General features: G+C 39.2%; 1 protein-coding gene and 1 pseudogene across 5 annotated transcripts in view; one reads left to right on the forward strand and one right to left on the reverse strand.

Annotated features, from left to right (window-relative positions):
• Positions 1-14,368, reverse strand: part of grid2 (glutamate receptor, ionotropic, delta 2) — a 587,880-nt gene that overhangs the window by 423,869 nt on the left and 149,643 nt on the right. The window lies entirely within an intron of this gene.
• Positions 289-1,169, forward strand: LOC148189751 (uncharacterized; annotated as a pseudogene).

Consider the following 14,368-nt stretch of genomic DNA (forward strand, 5'->3'; position numbering starts at 1 on the left):
AAGTCGGTGGTATCCTAGTAACCATCACAAAGTAATCAATCACAGCTCTGCAGTAAATGCCAAAGGAACATTGGCTGTTGAAATTATGTTTCACTTCTCCAAACACACTGACATGCTTTTTCATGTCTCTTGACTTTCTCAACTCCTGAGGAAGGGAAAGTTGCCACTGTAAAAATAACAGTGTACCAGGAGAATGCGCTGCCAGTCAACAGACACCCTGCTGATTTAATAACCTGGCCAAAAGAGGAGATTGAGGCCACTGATATCAAGACAAGAAAACTCCTCACAATGCATGGTGGGTTTCACCTCAAGTCCAGCACCCTGAGACTGTACACTCAGCGAAAGGATGGGTGCCGAGGACTAGTGAGCATCAGAGCCACTGTCCACAATGAAATGGCTAAAATCCAGGGGTACATCAGGAAGATGGTGCCAAGCGATGACTTGCTAAGTGAATGTCTCAGGCAGCAGAAGCCCAGTGAGGAGGAGGAGAAGCTGTCATAGAAGGACAAGCCCCTGCACGGCTTGTACCACTGACAGATAACAGTAGTGGCTGATATGTAGAAATCCTACCAATGGCTGGAAAAGGCTGGTCTGAATGACAGCACAGAGGCACTGTTCATGGCTGCACAAAAATAAGCTCTCAGCACAAGAATTACAAAAGAGGGCCGGAGTCTACCACCACAGGCAGGACCCCAGGTGCAGGTGCACATACAAGCAGGGTGTAAGATGCAGGCAAGCACAGTGTACATGGAGCGCCATAACCAAGTGGCTGGCATTGTGTACAGGAACATCTGTGCTGAGTATGGGCTAGAAGTCCCAAACTCCAAAATAGACGACTCCTCCAAAGGTGGTGGAGAATTACAGAGCCAAGATCCTGTGGGACTTCCAGATCCCGAGGATTGCCACATCAGGAAAAAGAAACACGAGAAGCTCGAGAAATACCAAATGCTGAAAGAGGAGCTGGAGAAGGTGTGGAAGGTGAAGGCAGTGGTGGTACCAGTGACTGTCGGAGCACTTGGGGCAGTAACCCCCATTTGGGGCAGTGTCACCAGCAGATACCAGGAACAGCATCTGAGATCTCCGTCCAGAAGTGTGCAGTCCTAGGAACAGCTAAGATACTGCGCAGAACCCTCATGCTCCCAGGCCTCTGGTGCAGGACCTGCGCTTGAAGGAAGAAACTGCCAAACCCTCTGTGTTATTGTTGTTGTTGAGTATATCTGTCATGACAAATCTACTCATTGTCTGTGGAATTGAAACTAATAACTAAACATGCATTATTTACGATTACTATGTTTTCGTTTTCTTTGCATTTCATAAACAAATCCCAAAACAATTGTAGAAATTAAATTAAGACAAAAGAAGCTATGTTTTTTCAGTCAGCCATTAAGACACAGAATTTAGAAATCAAACTGTATGTACAGTACTTAATGACAGCAGCAGCCTAAATCTGTGTCAATGCCACATGATATTAACACCTCTTTCGCAAACAGCACTCTGCAATGTATTTGTATTTCTAAGGCTTGATGGACAAATCCCCAGTTGGATAGATCTCTACAACATAGAATTAGACTAATCCTTATATATCCTTCAGTGTAAGTGATAGTGCATGTAATCCAGAATTTGGATTTATCAGTGCCAATTGAAGTCTTGTATTCACTTTTTACCAATGCATAGTCCCAGATGAAAGGCATTTCTAATCCCAGACTTGGCTGTCTATTTCACTGTTATAGTTATAGACAATTCCTTTAAAAAAAAGATACAAGCCTTATCAATTATGCACACATTCTTACGTAGCAGTTCTCATCTATGGCTTGAACTTGATCTGAGACGAGACAATAGAAAAGTTCAAACATTTGCCAATGAATCTTTCCAAAGTAGTGCTGGCCTAGTGGCAGCCAGTTGATCCAGCTCTGTGCTCTTCTTGTCGTGTTTGTTTTTCTGTTTTGAGTTGTCATGTCAACTTTTGCTCCATTTCACTTCACTTGACTGCACTGCACTGAAGTGAAAGTCAATATTAAGAGACTGGGAGGACATTCTTGTTTTCTCTGTTGCTTATTTCAGTTTCTGGACATTGAGACCTTGTCTGTGGCAATGGAGGTATAGTTTACACTCCAGTAATCGTGTTGGGCAGAGCTAAGACTCATACCCAGTGGAGCTGGACAGGCGATGCTACAAATGCATAGCAGGAGGGAAACAGAAAGACATAAAGGCTCTGCTTTACCTCCAATATCAAGGAAAAATCCACAGTTCTTATTTCTTCACTCATTTATTGAAAGTCTTTCAACATGCGTGATCGCTCTTCAGTGTCATCTTAGGACGGGAAGCTTGTAAATGTCTAAATTTCTGCTGAGGGTGTGCCACAAGGCTCCATTCTGGGCCCTGTTAGTTTAACAGTTTTGTAGATTATATTGTATCTTCACTTAATAAATGTCAAATAAATCTTTGCATAGGTGATGGTTCTAGGTGACCCGCAGAATTTCTGTGTCACTGTATTGAGCAAATCAATTATTGGATGCATCAAAATGTTCTCAGACTTAACAGAGATAAGACTGACATTATTGTCTTTGGGCTTCAAAAAAAAAGGCAGTGTCAGCTCTCACCTTGAATCCCTCTCTCTTATAACCAGGAGCCAAGCAAGATCCAAGGGGTTATCCTGGACTCAGAATCTAATTTCCACAGCCAAATCAAATCAGTAACTTCATCTGCCTATCATCATTTAAAAAACATTGCCAGAGTCAGAGGAATAATGTCAAATCCAGACCTTGAAAGGCTCACCTCTCGCCTTTATCTCCATTAGGTTAGATTACTGCAATGGTCTGTTTCTTTCAAAACAAGCTGTTTGGCAACTTCAGCTTATTCAGAAAGCAGCGTTTTGTTGTCATGCAGCACAGATCTGGAATAACCTCCTAGATGATGTTAGGCAAACCACGACTCTGACTACTTCTAAGTCAAAACTAAAAACATTCCTGTTTTACACTACCTACTCCTCCCGCCAATGACTACAAACTTATTTTATACTTGATTTTAAAGCATATTACATAATCTTTATAGTAAAAAATTATTTTTGCACCTAATAGTGATTTCTTTTTAATCATTTAGGAAGTGATTTTACCATTTATACCTTATTTCTTTTCTCTTTTATTGTAAATCTGTATATTTTATTATGTTTTTATATTTTATTGCTCTGTAAAGCATTTTGAATTGCTCTGTTGTATGAAATGTGCTATACAAATAAAGCTTGCCTTGCCTTGCCTTGATACTGTAGTGCACATTCAGTCATGACCAATAATCGTCTGTTAATGCATCCCTTATGAGGCTTTAATTAATAAAATCTATAAACAGAAAAAATATATCTGCCATACATGAAACAAAAGTCATGCTGTTGAGATCCAGGGACAAAGACGATCGACATAATTCAATTTTAGACAACCTTGCTAAAAGTCTCTGAGAAAAAGCTGCTTTCCTCTCAGTTGCAGAAAGAAGATTACAGTTTTCGTCTGAATTCTGGATTATGAGGATCACAGATATGTATGGAACAGCTTTCACTCTTCCAACCTTAAATCCTGTTTACCATTTCATTCTTAGGTTCATTGCTGGTCATAATTACAGCACTCATCACTGCATGTCATAACATAATGGTTTTTTTTTTCCTGACAAATCCCCCCTCAGAAAATTGCCATTATACATCTCATCAACATCATGCCTGGCTGATGCTTCAATTAATCTATAGCAGACCTGAGGATATCAAGGAATGTCTGTTTACAGGGTTCTGATTGAATTGTTTACATTCACACTTCTTGGTTGTTTTAAAATAAATAACTTCCAAAACGGCATTTAACTCTGATCTACTCAGTTTTCTGTCTGTTTGTGATGCTGTTTTCTTGTTTTATGCATATTTTATGGTGGATGCAAACATGGATGCTTAGGCAACCTGTACTGTTTATTTATAAAGGCTAAATAAAAATACCCATGACTGTCACACTATCATCATCACCAGCATCCAGGCTCTGTGGGCAGATGGTGACACTAGACAGAGGTAAGAAGAAAGCTTGGGAGCATGATGTTCTTTTGAACAAAATATGATAAAATCTACCTCATATTACTGTGTTGCAGTGTGTGCTGACTTAGCTAGTTCTGTATCTACACCACTCAACAAGCAACCTAATGTACCATTCTTTAAATCGCTGCAGAGCTTGGATGACAATTCCTCATATGTTGAGAGTGAGGGTGAGATGACAAAGGAACACAAAAGCCATCGGTATAACTCTATTAGCAGCAGGAGTAGTCAGGAGTGGTGGAACAGCAATGTGGGGGGTTTCACAGAGACACAATCCCTCCATAACATTAGGATTTTCAAGGCCAGAGTACATTCCAATCCATCTGTTGTTGCTTCACAACAAGGATGTCACAACAAGACTAAAAATGTAAGTAAGCTGTCCCCATCAGAAAGCATCTGTTCTCACTGGCCAGTGATCAGTTATGTATCTGATTTAGCACTACATATGAAAGAAGACCAAATCTAAGTGGAAGAAAAATAAATCTTCGTCCCCAATAATCTGAAAAAATCTGATCAGTATTACATTAGAGCAAAAAAAAACAAAACAAAATGGGGCCTCATATGCTTGTAATGTGAATGTAGCCTTATTTAACCACTTTCAAAATGAGCTATGTAAGCTTGTCATGCCAAATATTACACAATACTACACAAGCCTTCTCCAAATGTGTTATTCTGGAATGGAAAGCCAATATGGCATCTATACAACTTGGCTTCATTCTTTTTTTATTTAATGCTCTTAGAAACAAAACAAACCTATGCCATGTTTTACATAATCCATCGCCTGTAATCACAAAGGTTCTAATAATTTGTGAATGAGATTGCAAATAAACCCCTTGATCACTGAGCACACATACACTTGCTGCCATGGATTTACTAGTACTGTAGAAATACTCAGACACATCTCATTAAGACTGTTCTAAAACCTATCAACGTATTCAAAATGTTGTTCACTACTCTGACAAAAATCACGTGTAAGGGATATAAGAGGTTAGCTACAAAAGAGCGTACAGAATATTTACAACAAGATCAAATCAGAATGTTACACAAATCTGGCAGTAGGATTGGTAGATGGAGTTTGAGCAGTGAAGCAAATATAGTATTCCTTCATATTGACCTGGATGGCCCAGTCTAAATTGCCATGGTAACTGCACTCTATAATAATCCCTTCTTAATCAACTCTCTAGAGTTAGGGGGGTGGGGGATATTTGAATGGGTGTGCTTGTTTGCATGTGCATCTTAACAAGTCATACTTGTATATGTATGCTGCTATGTGTATGTTTTTTATTGGACAGAAACAAAAATAAAAATCCGATGATTGGCTGGTGACTCATAATATAACAATATATGCCCAATCAATTTCAGTATAAAAATGATGTGATGAAACTCCAGTGACCTGGACTGCATGAAAAAGTGAAAAATTTTGGTCCCCAGATTTTTCTTTTGAATGAGTGCTCTTGACTTTTACGCTAATCTATGGTACAAGCAGTTGCGGACATGCAGGCAGCGGCACCGGAAAGAGAGACTGTACTTTAGGGTGAAGAAGTGGTGAATTTAAAACTCACAGCAAGACACAAGGATACAGTCTCTGGTTTTGGTTTTTCAGCTAGTGACAGCAAAAATTATGCTTTTTTGTGATCTGTCGTTAGCGCCATTAGCTTGTTCATGACATTACAGGAATGCAACTGTCACAATGAACGTCCCACTGAGCCCCATTCAAATTTTAAAACTCTATATGGAGAAAAAGCAAATTGGTGAATATCATGTTAAACTGCTGAATCTGATTTGACTGACTTAATTCTGAGTTGGGTACAGCCCCAGTCTTCATTAACACAAAATCCTATTAAATTTCATCATTTTCATGCTTTTTTGTGTTGAAAAAAAAGATGAGCTGGCAAACCCAGATCTTGAAGTGTTGAAATATTAGAAGATGAATCTTATCTGTTTTGCACCACTGACTGTTTTCAGTAACTGGGAACACCATGTAAAATCCAGTATCATCATTCACACAGAGAATAATGGCGCTGGAAGATAGTCAATCCTCGAACATAAAGGGGGGCTTTAACAATGACAGGCCCTACCTCAAATCCAGCAGATTCATTTTGTCCCTATGCTCATAACAGTATATAAGTGAGAATTGACCGCCTCATTGATTTTTACTACTTTGTAGAAATTACACGGCTATTTCTTTAATCAAATTTACTAACCATCTTTTACTGTAAAATGGTAGCATGTGCACTGGGCTGTAGTAGCAGTTCTGTCTCCCAGCTTCCACATTAGAGAGCGTTAAAGCCAGCCAACCAAATCAACAGCACCTTATTAACCACTGTAACTGCAATATTAAGTATTCTCTGATGCTGCACGTATTGGTCCTGTAATTATTTAATCTATCCAAATATATCAACTAGAACATTAATACCAAATACCAACGCATAGCCACCACCAATGAAAACAATTCATTTATTAATTTGACAGTTTTATGGGTTTCTTACACATTAGTGTGTGTTAAATGATGCTTTCTGAGTATTGCTACTACTGCAGTTGTTGCTATAAATCAAAATCTCATATGCCATAAAAATAAATGCATTGCTAAAATGTTCCTTAAAAGAATTAATTGTGTGCCTTTCCACTGCAGCTGACAGTGTTTCTTTAAGACAGAGACTTGGACCTTTGTGGCAATGCCGTCATTTTGCAGTGGATACACTGGGGCCGTTCACTGAGGATATCCCACAGATCTTAAACAAAAGACGAAAACCATGGGCAGCACAAAAACGTGACAACACACACACACACATGCACTCATAGAGCGTATCCAAAAAAGAAAAAAACCACAGGAAGCGTCCTGGCGATTCAGTGAAGAGGGGAAATACTGTTCAAACTTTTCCCTCTGCCCCACTGTCTGTCTTTCTCTGCAGGAAGGAAAAAAATGACTGAAAGAACCCCCCAGTCAAGACTCAGACTCCATTGAAGTCGTTCAGCATTTTCTCCCCATACAAACATATGAATATACAACCAGCGTTTGTGTGTTCACAATTGTCCACAAGCCCCTGAAAAGAGTAACTATTTAATAATACTCTTGTGTTCCCAGGAGATCTATAAAGTCAGTCCATGAGTGTGTGTGCATGTATTGATTCAGACTCCTCCAGTCTAACTGGGTAATTGCCTTTTAACCGTAAGTCATGACTGAAGGACACTGTGGGGACCTGTCATAAATGGAGTGAGGAAAGAAAAGCGGAGGAAAAAAGAAAATGTATGAGAAAGACAGTGATTGGTACAGAGAGAAAGAGATGGAGGGACCAACAATAATCCAAGGTCTGTCTCTTTCACTCTTCTTCTGGTTTTATGCTAGCATTCAAAAATCAAGAGTAAAATAACAGCAGTAGGAGGAGAGAGGAAAAGATGCTGAGGACATGTTGTATATCCATTTCACTGGAAAGCCATTTAGCTTTTTTAATTTTCCTCGTTTCTCATTTTAACCATTAAGTTTTGTTCAAACACATTTTTTCTTTGAAATTCCTCAAGTTTTTCATTGTGTCCTGAGGACATCTTTCTCCGATTGTCTTTCTCTGCTCCATTTTAAAAACAGTCACAGTTTGTCTGCGCTGGCTCTGAAACAGGTCTAAGACATGTTGTGCGAACTCACTGGCCCCTCAGATGTGGGAGGGCGAAAAAAAACGCCTCTCTCTGAATCATAACTGTCCAGACATGCAGTACACTTCTGCACTGATAGGCCAGATGTAATGATGTATGAAGGGGGCTGGTAATTGGAGAGAGATGCATGTTTGACCTTGAAACCTCCCTCAACAACAGCGTCCAGCAAACTCACTCTGTAAAAGGTAGTCTTCAAAGCTACTTATACAATTAATTTTGACAATTCTGACCTTAAAGGTGTGTAGGATTAAAAGGATATATTGGCAGAGATGGAATATGATATAATAAGTATGTTATCTTTAGCGTATGTTGACCTGAAAATTAATATATGATGCTTTTATTACCTCAGAATAAGCCATTTACAACTACAGAGGGAGCTGGTCTATGAAGTCCACCATGTTGCACTGCCATGTTTCTATATTAGCCACATAATAACTCTAGATATGGCCATTTGTGCTTTTAAATTTTTTTTTGCATTGGTCACCATAGTTACCAGCATTGTAAAATCACAATTTTTAAAATGTGAATCTGTTTTATTCAGTGTATTTACCGGTTAAAAAGACCCGGTCCATTTGTTTTGGAGAGAAAGAGATCTCTGCAGAAAATTTGGCTTCCAGTGAAAACCTCCTGAACAATGAACACTGAAAGAATTCCAACCAGAAGAAGTTTTGGCTGGTTGCAGTCCGCGATTCTCACCGCTAAAAAATCCCCTGAAATCTTACACACTGGACCTTTAAAAATTACTCAAAATACAAGAATCCAAGTTTGTTGAAAGGCATATTTTCTCTTAAATAACCAATACTCTATGATAAACACCTGCCTAATCCTCAATTCTGACTTTATACCAAACAAAAAAGCAGGAAAGTGAAACTGACAGTGAGCACAATCAGTGAACATGTGTTGCACCATGACCAGTCTACTTACAGTAAAGCTGCAGACATGCCTCTAAACCGTAAAATCACCTTAGCTCTCTGACATTAATGCACACACAGACAGACTCAAAGGAGCATTGTGAGTACAGTAGAGGGAGATGCTATGCTGACTCTCAACTTTTTTTAATGTATTGCTCTACTGGTGAAACACCATATGACTCCTCTCCTCTCTTGCTTAAGATCGTATTGCTTATATTGTTCCTTAGATACATCAGGGACGGGCTTGGTGGTGATGAGTGGGTGGGATGGGGAAAAAAATTCTGGTGTTCATTACAATTATTCTATTTTTCCCTGTCACTGAAAATCTAATGAAGTGATCTATCAAAGTAAAGTTAAAATAAATAAATAAAAACCATACATGTGAGTATTGCAATACACACACACACACACACACACACACACACACACACACACACACACACACACACACATATATATATTTGATACTGTATTGATTCTTAAAAATACAATCAATTTTTGTTCAAATGTATTCTAAAACCACATGTATTGTGGCAAAGTGACATGATGTGTTAAATACAAATGCAGGTCCCACTAATAACCCTTTTTTGAGCATATGATGGTTTGTTCTTTAAACAGTTTACTTAAAATTAGATTTTAAAGATCACAATATATCATTATATATTGATTTGTAACCTACATATTGTGATACACATCATATCGCTAGACCCTTCCCAATACACAGCCCCATACAGTAATGAGTTATATGCACATAACGGTGGTCAGACGGATAAAGGGAGCTAGGGCTATTACTTGCCATATGAGTCCAGGGTTTTTGCTGTTTAAATATGAAGTACACCTCTTATTGTTGTATATAATCAGCTAAAGATTAAAGACTTGGTGGGCTGTAAATTAACAAGGTCACGTTACATAATTTGAGAATAATCTAAAAAATATATATAAAATCCAAAAATGTGCAAATTACCAAACAGGATTCTTTGTCATTCATAAGATAAAGGATTTTTAATTGACTCTTTCGTTTGAGCTTTGTGACTTTGGTTCACAAGTAGCCTCATCCTCTTATGGGGTATCAGATAGTGGAAAAATCATTAAAAACGACTCAGCCCTATGTGGCTGTCCAAGAGATAAATGCTGCTGCTTGGTGGAAAGAGGTGACAAGGGAGCCAGCGTGCTCAAGGCTGACCCTGTGGTATCAATCTGTGCAATGTTAGAAAGTTTCTTCAGGCTATGAAGCGTCAGTTTTGGCTGCTCTGACCTCTTTTAGCATTTTAAAATATCCAACAGCACGGGCTGGGTACTCGGCATGAATCAGGCGACAACTGGAATAAGTTGAAGAGGGCTTACTAAGAGAGCTTTAAATCAGGGGTAAGTTCAGAAATATACAATTATAGCATATTTCCTGAAGAGAGAAATCAGCTGTTAGAGATATCTACTTAACTGCTACTAAAAGGGTTTAAACCACACAAATCTGCAGGTGTATGTTTTTCCTTTAATATCTTCACGATGTATAAAAACACAAATCAATTACTAACTGTGACACATTTTATGGTGTTGTGACAAAAGCTGCCTCATCAACCTTTATGTACAAAAATAACTGTACACTTTGTGTAAATTAGACGAGAGTTCATTATGTTTCAGCTGTGCACAACTCAGCAAGACAGAAAGCAGCACTTAATTGCATTGCCCAGAACCATATTATATCTGTCATTGGCCCTCAACCTGTTCCACAGTGAAAATTTGGACACTTTGTGGTAATTACAAGTCAGGCTCATAGCATCAAAGGTAAAGTACCAGCTCCAAAAAGCTTCTTCCTGCTGGTTAATGTACTGTTTTAATGAACACTAAAGGAGCAAAAGGAATCTTGCTTATATAAAATGTTCCTGTTCTCTCCAGCAGAAATAAAAATCCTTTGAGCTTGGTAATTCACTAAAGTAGAGTTGTTGTTTTTTGTTTTTTGCTATGTTTTCAATGCACTAAGAAAACTGTTTACTCTAGCCTCACCATAGGACCAGTCTCATTAAAACACACTAGAGGTCACATAAAGGGAGGCACAATAACCAGCCCTGAGATCCATTTTGGGTCCAGACTCCCAGTCGGAGAGATGCTGCACTTAAGATACTCAGCTGAGTGGAAATCCTCTGATCATGATACAGATGCAGCCTTTATAATAATAACAATATACTGTTGCTAAATGTTCACAATAGGGAGGTTTTCTCTGTGCTTTTCAGTCTTGACAGGGAGGTCAGAGAACGAGGAGAACTTAAGAGCAGGGCTTCAGGTGCTGGTAGAAATTGAGCGTCTTGCTCAAGGACACTTCAGTGGGATGAATGTGACAGTGCTTAGTTCCACCTGCTGGCTCATAATTATCTCAACACCTGACAGAGCATGGGAACTAATATCTGTCAGCCTATTAGGGAGGTCTTTTTCATTATCTCCTTAAAACATACGCTCTGTCCCTGCCCCCCAAACATGTCCCTCAGCATCGTCATTACACTAAATTAATCTGTTTAGTTGGCCGTTATGTCAACTTTAGAGTACACAGTGAAGAGTTTCCTTGTTACACTAAGTAAAGACTCTCTTTTAAATGCAGCCTGTCTCATTGGCACTCATTTGCTCTCCCTCTCCCACATACACAAAAACACACCTCGGCCTCGTCACAGCTTCCCACTGCATCCCTTCTATTTTCACAAGTCGTTCCCTGACTGTCAAAAAGAGCAGCATTTGTACTGGTAAATAGATGGTGCAGACAAGAATGGAACACTGACAACAGGAGGGAAAAATACATTTACATAAAACCATACCTTCTTTAGATTGCAGCCATAAAACCTTAGTTTCTTAGACAGTGCAGGGCCCTAAGGAGGAGACACTAATCTCATGCAGGCCATAAAAATCCTATAATATCATAACTTTGCATACTGTGATGATTTAGGCTAATATAATGTATAAATAAAATATAATATGAACTCATAATGTAATATTTATTAGTAATAATGTAAAAGTGCACATTAGCTATAAAATGTCAGTGTCATGACATATCACATTTTATGTTTTTATAATAGAGTGAGCTATAATTTAGTGCTAGAAATTTCCAGCATATGATAGAATTAGATATAAAAATATATTATTCAAAAACCTTGATGAAAAACTTTCATCTGGTCTTTTAGTTTTCGACTGAGTTGTTTTGACTTTGTAGCACGTGTGACTAAATAACCAACTTTTCAGTGAATTTTGACTCTTGAAAAGTGTTTTACTCTTCTACTTTATTCAATGTGAGGGTCACATTACAGTGATGGTTATGTAGGTGTGCAGTGGGCAGAGTAACTGCCATATTAGCTCATATATAAGAAGACTCTCCATCAATAGAAAATCACCGTCATATTCCACTTTCCAACAGCTGTTTGAGGTTTTTTTTTTAAAAGCCCTGCACAACCACAGAGTTGTTTGTACTCCTCCTGTCTTGACCTCTGCTCAGGCTGAAGGTGGACTGAGCTATGCAGGGCATCACATGAGCTCCCCAGACTCTGAGCACCAAACAGAATGATAAAGATGTAGTTTGTCCCACCCTGGCAAGTCAAACAAAGCTTTAACTTCAGTTAAAGACAAAAATCACTCTGAATAATAGGTGGCAAATAGGTAATTTAAGGGGGTTCTGTGCAAAAAATTCGGGTGTATGAGTCATCTGGACATGGTTCTCAACGTATAGGTGGCTGAGCCAGCGGCTAGCAGCTAACAGTGGTAACTAGATTCACAATAATACCTCAATACTGGACGCCATGTGACGATGCCTAATGATTTCAATAAAACTGCTTGTACCAAAAAAAAAAAAAAATCCCTGAATTCACTGAATATGTAAAGAATTTACACAAACATGCATACGCCGCTGTACTGGATTATCACAACAAATCACAGAGATGCTCAGATTACAACAAAACCAACACGTTCTCACTCCAAACTCATCACATGGTGACTCTCAGTCAGTGACCTTCCACGTCAACCTATGACATTGTAGGTATTCTTGTGTGTCAGCTGTTTTCGCCCTGGGATGCTACAATGGTGATGTCAACAAATGCACGTGTGGTGGGATGAAGTGCCATGATCCTTATGTTTACACAACAGCGCAGACTATCACGATGGTTGGGATCAGACACCAACGTCACGGATGGTTAGGTTTAGGCAAAACGGGCACATGTCTGGTAATACTGCTACCAGTAACCATGTAATATAAGGAGGGTAGGTGGGGAGATGGGTGGGTCCCACAACAGACTTTCATGGGACCCACCCATCTCCCCACCTACCCTCCTTATATTACATGGTTACTGGTAGCGGTATTACCTGACACTGTCCTTCAGCTTTTCAGGTGCACGCAACTGGTTTTGTCTAGCCGCGTTATTATCTAACACGTCCGTGTGCATTGCATGTAGACGCGTAAGTTGGCTATTGGCATCACACTCCTACGCGGAATTTCACTGACCAAGCATCAGAGAAGTTCAGCGTGAGAACGACTTGACAAAGCACATGCACACACACACATGCACACAGAGGTTGCCTGACTTCATTCCTTGCTCAGGATATCATTACTCTACCATATTATAAATCCAGGTAACTATTGTTTGCCATCTCATTTGCTACTATTCTCTACCAGGAGAGGGACAGAACTAAAGAGAGAGCGTGTGTGACAAGCAAAGACACAGATAGTGACAGAGTCGGACAGAAAGTGTGTTGAATGTGTAAGGACAGTTATGTCAAGTAAAATGTAGCGCAATCCCACTTTTTTACGAATAATATCCATAAAAAGCCTTAATAGTCAGGCCAGTACAGTATATTGCGAGTTGCCTTGAGACTTGGATAAAAAACATCCAACAAACCCTAAAAACTAAATAATGGCTGTTGTTTAATAGAGTAATGCTTTGTAATCACCCTCTGGTCCACTAAAAACCTCTGGGGTGTCATTTGTTTTATGAGTGGAGATTTTCTGGCTGAAATTGGCTAGAAAATGACATTGCCCTGAAATAGGAATGTGTAAAGATGCCACATAATTTAAAAGACTCTCCACACAGTGTGTGTATGTCTGAATTTGTGTGTCCGTGCCTAAGTTGTCAAGATGCACCACGGCAAATGCATGAGTCAGTCGTGTAAGTCAACACGCGCCCTTGTTGACCAGTTCACCCATCGGTGAGAGGACTCTAATTTCTAAATGGTCTCTGCATGAAATGAGATGCAAACACATTAGGCAGGTGTATTCAAATGACTCATGAGGTTTGTGTGTGTGTGTGTGCCCAGTGGCCAAGATACAAAATGGGATAGTGTGTATGGGTGAGTGCATGTGTGCCACTTTGTCTGTGTGTTAAGGAGAACCAGCGCTACGCCTGTTTACCGATGCATGAGGTCAGAACCCAGTGAGAGCTATCATCAGGCTCCTTACTTTAGAGAACTGTCATTTCATTTCTATCGCTCTATCGCTCTATTGCTCGCTCTGCTTTTTTTTCTCTCACTTCTGTTGCAAAGCACACACATCTTACCTTTCAAGCCTTTGGAAACCTGACAAAATAGGCCTATACAAAAACAAGATGCCATTTTGTTAATGAACAGTCAAACTGCCAACTGTAAAAACACCAAGAGGTTTCAAGTCAAAATGTTTTCCACTGTTATTTTAATTTTCCATGTCAGGTCTATTTTTTTATTTTATTTTTATTTTGCTGTTGTTTTTAAAGTAAATCGAAGAGTAGAAAAAATGTTGGAAACGTGCAAGTGC

This window comes from Plectropomus leopardus, chromosome 4, assembly GCF_026936395.1.
Source record: "Plectropomus leopardus strain MGB_pleo_1.0 chromosome 4, ASM2693639v1, whole genome shotgun sequence".
Classification (NCBI taxonomy): domain Eukaryota; kingdom Metazoa; phylum Chordata; class Actinopteri; order Perciformes; family Serranidae; genus Plectropomus; species Plectropomus leopardus.